Source organism: Myotis daubentonii, chromosome 12 (assembly GCF_963259705.1).
Source record: "Myotis daubentonii chromosome 12, mMyoDau2.1, whole genome shotgun sequence".
In the NCBI taxonomy this organism is placed as follows: domain Eukaryota; kingdom Metazoa; phylum Chordata; class Mammalia; order Chiroptera; family Vespertilionidae; genus Myotis; species Myotis daubentonii.
In genome coordinates, this window is record NC_081851.1 from 29,446,738 (window position 1) to 29,454,276 (window position 7,539).

Consider the following 7,539-nt stretch of genomic DNA (forward strand, 5'->3'; position numbering starts at 1 on the left):
AAACACTGAGCCACCCCGGCCAGGCTGTCCCATAGTTTCTGAGTTGCCCAGCAAGATTTTTCTGGCCATATATGTTTGGCTCTTCCTCAACTACCTGTAAATCATCCATTCTTACTTCTAAAGTCTAAGACTCTGTTCACTACCCTTTTATCCTTTGTCCAAAATATCTTATATACCCAATGTTGTCTCATTGACTTGGAAATTTTCATACTTGCATGAATTCCCCATGTGCATGTATTAAAAATTTTATTTTTTCCTGTAAATCTTTCTCTGTTAATTTAATTATTAGCCCATCCTAGAAGAATTTAGAAGATGGATGGACAAGTATTAATACCTTTTAACCCTGACATAGTATAGTTTCGTTTTATGTAGTCAACAATTGTTTAGGTTTACCCATATTTCACCATTTTCTTTGTTCATCATTAATTTATGCTTCTCAGATATTTCACCCAGAATTAGTTTTATTGTCTGAATTATAACCTGAGTATTTCCATTGTTAAGTATTGATCAGTAGAAATTTTTGTTTTTTTTTTTTGTTTGTTTGTTTGTTTGTTTTGTTTTGTGTTTTTTTTGGCAAACAGCTTTATTGTTTCCATTTGGTCCTACGCATGGGAGAGGGCTTCAGGGTGGTTGAAAGAATGACTAATGGTTTGGGGGATATGCTCAGGCAAAATCCAGACACCAAGGGAAGTCAGAGGGTCCCTCAAAGGCCTCTGGTCTCCAAAGGCCTTTAGCTGTGCTTGAGGGTGAGCCTTAGAAGAGATACTCACCCAGCCTGGGGACTGGCCAGCCTGCAGAGGTGAGTCAGGTGTTGCCCATCTTCTTGATGAGTTTCATCTCCGCACCCAGGAAGTAGTTCTCTAGGAAGTCGCAGAGGCGAGGATCTCTGAGGTAGAACCCAGGGCATGCAGATCCACAAGGGTCTGGTCCAGGTTTCTCTCCAAGGCCAAGGTGGCTTCCAGGGCGTCCTGAGTCTTTTCCCATTCATCTTGCGAAGACTTCAGCGTGTCCTGGAGAGAATGCGGCCACTGTGCTGGTTTTGCACCTTTAAGAGGTGCTCAGCGTCCTCACCCTTCTTCTCCCCGAACTCCTGGAAGAAGTGGCCCTCGCCCTCCAGAGCCACATCATCGAGGTTGAAATAGAAGCCCAGCGAGAGGTAGGTATGGGAGGCCGGCAGATGCAGGTTGGCCAGGTGATGGATGGCAGCCTGCACCTCAGTGGAATAATTCTGACGAATTTGGGAGCTCATGGTTGTTCAGCAATAAGAAGTTAGGGTAAAAAAAAATGTCTGGTCTCAGAGGCTGAGGATGGCTGAGGTGGTTTCCAAGGTGGTGACTGGATTAGATGCTGGAGAGTGATCAGAGGCTGGAAGAAGGGGCGTCCCTGGGTCTGTTCCATCCAAACACTGTTGAAGCAAAAGACAGATCCGGGACTGCCTAGGCCATTGAGGGCTTTTCCAGGCTGGGGCTAGAGTGCAGGTGAATGAGTTTTATTTCTGTGACTAAAGCTTGGCCAGTGAGTTCACTAACCAGTGAAGGGTACACTGTATTGGCCAGGGCAGGAGTGGGACCAGGTGCCTTGGGCAGAGGCTAAATCATATAGGATTAGACATGGGCAAACTATGGCCCGTGGGCCGGATCCGGCCCATTTGAAATGAATAAAACTAAAACTAAAAAAAAAGACCATACCCTTTTATGTAATGATGTTTACTTTGAATTTATATTAGTTCATACAAACACTCCATCCATGCTTTTGTTCCGGCACTCTGGTCCAGTTTAAGAACCCATTGTGGCCCTCCAGTCAAAAAGTTTGCCCACCCCTGGATATCTTAGAACCACTCCTTCGGTAGGGATGGGGCTTTAAAATTGTGTTTTTGTTTGTCTGAACAAATCATTATTTTGATGTTGTTGCCAAGCGATTGTTTTGCAGGTATAGCATTATACAAGAATATGAATATATCAACAAGAATATTAGTATATTAACAGTATCATTTTGGTCATCTGTTTTCATTGTTTTTGTTGAGAAAACAGCTATCATCAGTCCAATATTACCTCTTCTTAGATCATCTGTTTTCTCTGGCTGCTTTAAGATATTTTCTTTTTTAATGTTAGAGTTAATTCATTGTGGTGTGTCTTACTGGGGATTTATTTTTCTTTAGCTTGATTCAGATATTTGGCCTTCCGAATCCATGAGGTTGATGTCTTCTATAAATTCTTGCAAGTGTTTGTTATGGACTGAATTACACTTCTCTAGATTCCTACATGGAAGCCCTAATCCCCAATGTGATGGTATTTGAGATGGGACCTTGGAGAGGTAATTCAATTTAGATGAATTCATGAGGGTAGGGCCCTCAGGATGGGATTAGTGCCTTTATAAGAAAAGCCACCAAGGAGGTTTCTTTCTCTCCCTTCCTGTCTCTCTGCCATGTGAGGATACAGCAAGGAAGCAGCTGTCTGAAAGCCAGAAAGCGCCCACCAGAAATCGTATTTGCCAACACCTTGAAATTTAGATTTCCCAGCTTCAGAATTGAGATATAATTCTGTGTTGTTTCAGCTACCCAATCAATGGCATTTTGTAATAGCTGCCCAAGATGACCAAGATTATTTTAAATTGCTATTTCTTCAAATTTTATTCACCTTTTTTTCTATGCTTTTTTTATTTTATACTTTTTGTTACACCCTGCTATTCTCTAAATATTTTCCCCCAAAAATCTATCTTCCAAGTCAATAATTATTTAGTCATTAATCCTGTCTAATGTGGTTATTTACAGTTTTTATTTTAGTTATTTTTATTTTCAGTTCTGGAGGTTATATTTTATTATTTTGTGAATATAATTTACCTTTATTTTAAAAGTTCTGATCTTTTATTATTTGCTATTTCATTTTTTAAAAATTTAAGTGTGTATAATAATTCATGTTATTTTCTTCATTTGATAATCACAATATCAGAAGATTTGGGGATTTGATTTTGCTATATATAATTCCTATGGGCGCCCAGCTGGTGTGGCCCAGTGGTTGAATGTTGACCCATGAACCAGGAGGTCACGGTTCAATTCCCGGTGATTTTGGACTGAAAAAGTCATAGCTCTTTGAATTAGTCTGTGAGGAAGCTTTACTGCCTGAGTGAAGGGTATTTCCTTCAGATAAGATTTATTTGCTTTGCCAAGGAACACGAAAACACTAATGTAACATTCTCTAAAAAGAAAGAGAGAGAGAGAGAGAGAGAAAAGTAACATTCTCCATCCCCCTCACTGCCAAAAAGATCCCTAATAACACTGGGGTTTCACATGCAAGTGAACTCTGGCTTGTTTGTAAGAAAGGTTTCCACCGTCATTTAGGGCCCTCCTCTGGGAGTAACAAAGGCCTGCAGGGTTATTTCTGATCCATCTGTACATGGAAAGTCCTATATTTCAGGGTCAGCTTTGTGCCAAAAGTAGGCTTGCTTCTTCAGGGGTTGTTCTACTTGACGAAGTCATAGGCTTGCCTCCTCTTTCTCCTCTGTATAATCTGAGGCTACTAAAATCGAAGCTCTGTGATGTTCAGCAAATGCCCTCAAGGGGGAAATTGTTTCAGGGGCCCTATTTACCTGTCTGAATTCCCTCATTCTTTAGCCACCTCTGCTTTGACCATGAAGTATTCATTACAAAACCATTTGGTCATTGGTACATTTGAAGAAATTGTTTTTAAACAAATGTTTTCAGATGTTTATAGCATGAGTTTCAGATAATTTTCTATTGTTTCATCTTGTTTAAAACAGAAGTAAAAAGAATTAAGGTGATTCTATTATGTTTGAAACTACTACTGTTATATAATTATCCACATTTTATATATATATACTAGAGATCCGGTACACGAAATTCATGCACAGTGGGGGAATGGTGTCTCCTCAGCCCAGCCTGCACCCTCTTCAATCCGGGACCCCTCGGGGGATGTCCGACAGCTGATTTAGGCCCGATCCTGGGCCTCTGGCTCCAAATTGCTCACCTGCCTGCCTGCCTGCCTGCCTGCCTGCCTTCCTGGTCACCCCTAACTGCACCTCCCTGCTGGCCTGATCGCCCCTAACTGCCCCCCCTGCCAGCCTGGTCGCTCCTAACATCCCCCCCATGCTGGCCTTGTCACCCTTTACTGCCCTCCCTGCTGGACTGGTCACCCCCGACTGCCCCCCCCCCGCTGACCTGGACACCTCCAACTGTCCCCCCTGCTGGCCTAGTCACCCCTCACTGCCCCCCCCCACCAGCCTAATCACCCCCAACTGCCCCCTCTGCTGGCCTGGTCACCTCTTACTGTCCCCCCTGTTGGCCTGGTTGCCCCCAACTGGCCCCTCTGTTGGCCTGGTCACCACTAACTGCCCCCCCTGCTGGTCTGGTCACCCCCAACTGCCCCCCGCTGCCAGCCTGGTCACTCCTCATGGTGCCCCTGCTGGCCTGGTAGCCCCACTCAGCCTGCTTGTTTAGTTGTTTGGTAGTCCCTCACTAATCCCCCTGCTGTCCTGGTCACCCACGCAGCCTGCTTGTTCAGTCGTTTGGTCATCCCTCATTAACCCCCTTGCTGGCCTGGTCATAGACCGCCATCTTGTGAGGGTGTGAGGGTTAATTTGCATATTACCTCTTTATTATATAGGATATATATATATATATATATATATATATATATATATATACACACATTATATCATATTTATTTTTATTATAAAATTTAATTACACATTTTGTTGTTGTGAATCCCAAATTCAAACTCAACTGTTCTTACATATTGTAAATATTTATACTGAACCAAACACCTTACCCTCCCTTACTGAATCCAATACTTATCCTCCCATACCTTTGTTTATCACTGTTCCCAGCTTAAATATCTCTGAGGTCATAAGTTCTAATGGGTTTTACTCTACCATGAAACCTAATATTATACACAGCTAATACTAGAGTTAGTATCAAATAAAATTTGTTGTTTATTAACTAACTACCATGCTAGTGTTTTTTTCAAATGAAAAATTTTGATCTTTCAGTAAAACAGAAATCAAACAGAAGAGGAACGTGTACATGAAGCATTAACAAATGTGATTTTTTTGACTTCATATTTATCCCTCTCTGAGGTCAGAAGTCAGAGTTGCTGAATCTTATTCCTCAGTAGGTCTGCTTCTTTTCGTCTTTGATGACTTAAAAGTTTTCTGTACTTTGTATGTATGGTACTGCTATCAGAGAAATGTGCGGTTGGTCTTTCTCCATTACTAGTGGGAATTGGGTCCTTACAATATCTCAAGAAAAATAATTTTCTGAGACTTGCATGGGAGGATGTGAGGAATTACATCTCTCAGTATACAAATTCCATTTCCTTTAAGCCAGTCCTGGACAATGTGCAGCTAGGAATTCAGCAGAGCTAGAAGCAAAGGCAGCATCCAAAGTTTCCTCTCCATGGTGGAGTTAGGTATTGTTCAGCATTAGTCCATTAGTTCATAGTGTGTGGGGTTCCATAACTGTGGGCCATGTTGGCTAATGCAGGAGCATGAGAGTCCTGCAGGCCAGGAGTCAAGTGCAGCAAGAGCAGGAGCCAAGAGGCAATCTTAACTGTTTGTTAAGATTAAATATCTTAAATCTTCTGGCGCTTGCAATGCCCACACCTACTCTGGCCAATGACCTGTTCGCAGGTATGACTGACAGTCAGGGACTTTCCCTATGTCACCCAGACTTGACTGGGCATGCATCTGTTCCCTCCTGTCCAGTCCCTGGAGAGTGTCAAACTGAAACTTTCTGGTAAAGCTGCACAAATGGCATGCCTATACTATTTGCCTGCCCTTTGCTCCTTTCCCTTTATTAATAACTGGGTTAAATTCCATTGGTATCAGCACCTCACAATACACGTTATCCTATCTGGCATTAAGTAAACGTTTACAAATTAAAGTATTAATAATTTTTCTTCAATCTCAAGGAAAACATTATTTCTATTTATTCAGACATTTCCTCTCTACTGTGCAAATATTAGTGATCCTGGCACTTTTATTATAATGATGTTGATACTCAACTTCATTGCCCTCATTTCAATTTTTTATCCTTTTCTGCTAACTGCCCAGCAAAGTTCTTTACATTGATCTCCCAGCTTGCTCATTCCTTTTCGGGTTTTTTTTGTTGTTGTTGCTGTTGGCCAACCTATGCACTGAATGCTTTATCTCAGCCTCTGCCTCCATCACGTGTGATTAGCTTTTCTTTCCTTAGTCGCATGCTAAATGACTAGAGTTCATGACAATTTAAGTGCTCTGGTCTTTCTAATGGCATACCACCAACCCCAAAATGCATACTACTCTAATAGCATCCTTCAATGCACTTGCCTTAAGATCATTAATCCTGAAATGTCTTCCATATAAATGAGTTTATAGTGGGGAGTAGTTGTGCTGTGGCTTATTTGTTTTAGTTTTGCTTTTGTTAGGCTTATAATGGGACATGTTAAGATGCATCATTATAACAACCCCAGACTTGGCTCTGTGCTATTTTAATCTCTGATTCTATAGTCACTTTATTTTGTAAAAATAAGCTTTTGGCTTCTACTGTTCAAAAATATAATTCAATGTGTAATGCTAGAATAAAAATACATATTTATAAACAACAAAAATATAATTGATTCTTTTTATAAAAATAGTTTAAATACTGTATCTTAACATTCATTTAGTGAAATCAAAGACAATACCAAAACCCTGCAAGATAAAAAGTCTGAATATTTTTCACTGTATTCGTTTCTTGGTATTTATAACAATATTTGGCCATATTAACACAACTTAATCATATAGTATTTATGACATGGGAAGGAGTGTGGACCTTGTTACTGCAGTGGGTGAAAGTCTAGACATACCACATGGTTTCTACTGGCACTTGAGTGTGTGAGAGATTGTCAGTGTCCAGCAGAAATAAAGGTCCTGGCTTCTTCTTCATCTTTTCCTGATATGACCCAAAGCAGCTTGGATATACAGGTACTTTATTACAGCCTTCCAAGTGCATAGCCCTAGGCTTCCACCCTGACCTTTGTTTTCATGGATGCTGGTAGGAGCATAGATTTTTCTGTGAGTTTGACCGGGGTACAGAAATTCTGTCTAAGTTTTTCACTCTTGCCAGGCTGACATGTTCCTTGTTCTTGACTTTGGTTGTTCTTTTTCCCCCCTTTTCTTTATAATCTGTGCCCATTACTGAAACATGTTGTTCAGTGTGCAGATTCTTTCGTGGGTCCTTGTCCTCACGTAGTTTGAAGAATAAACTCACAGACTTAAGGCTTCTTTAATAAAAATGTGGAAGTTTATTGGAACCATATACAAACTCCATCTGGGCAGGCATGTCCCCACAGGGGACCTTCTGGGGAGGGGACCCCAAACAGGAAAAGCCGGATCTCTCTCTCTCTCTCTTTCTCTCTTGAAAAAAATAAAAAAATCGAAAATCTGGAAATCTGTCTCATTTCTCTTTGTCTCCGGTTTATATATGCTGTAGTTCTTTGTCTGAACCCGACCCTTTTCTTAATTTAGGACCCCCTGCTTTCCTCATTGGTCATTCTGCTGCATAGT

General features: G+C 41.1%; 1 pseudogene; it reads right to left on the bottom strand.

Moving 5' to 3' along the window:
• Positions 1-766: 766 nt before the first annotated feature.
• On the bottom strand, positions 767-1,249 carry LOC132213796 (ferritin light chain-like; annotated as a pseudogene).
• Between the last annotated feature and the right edge of the window lie 6,290 nt (positions 1,250-7,539).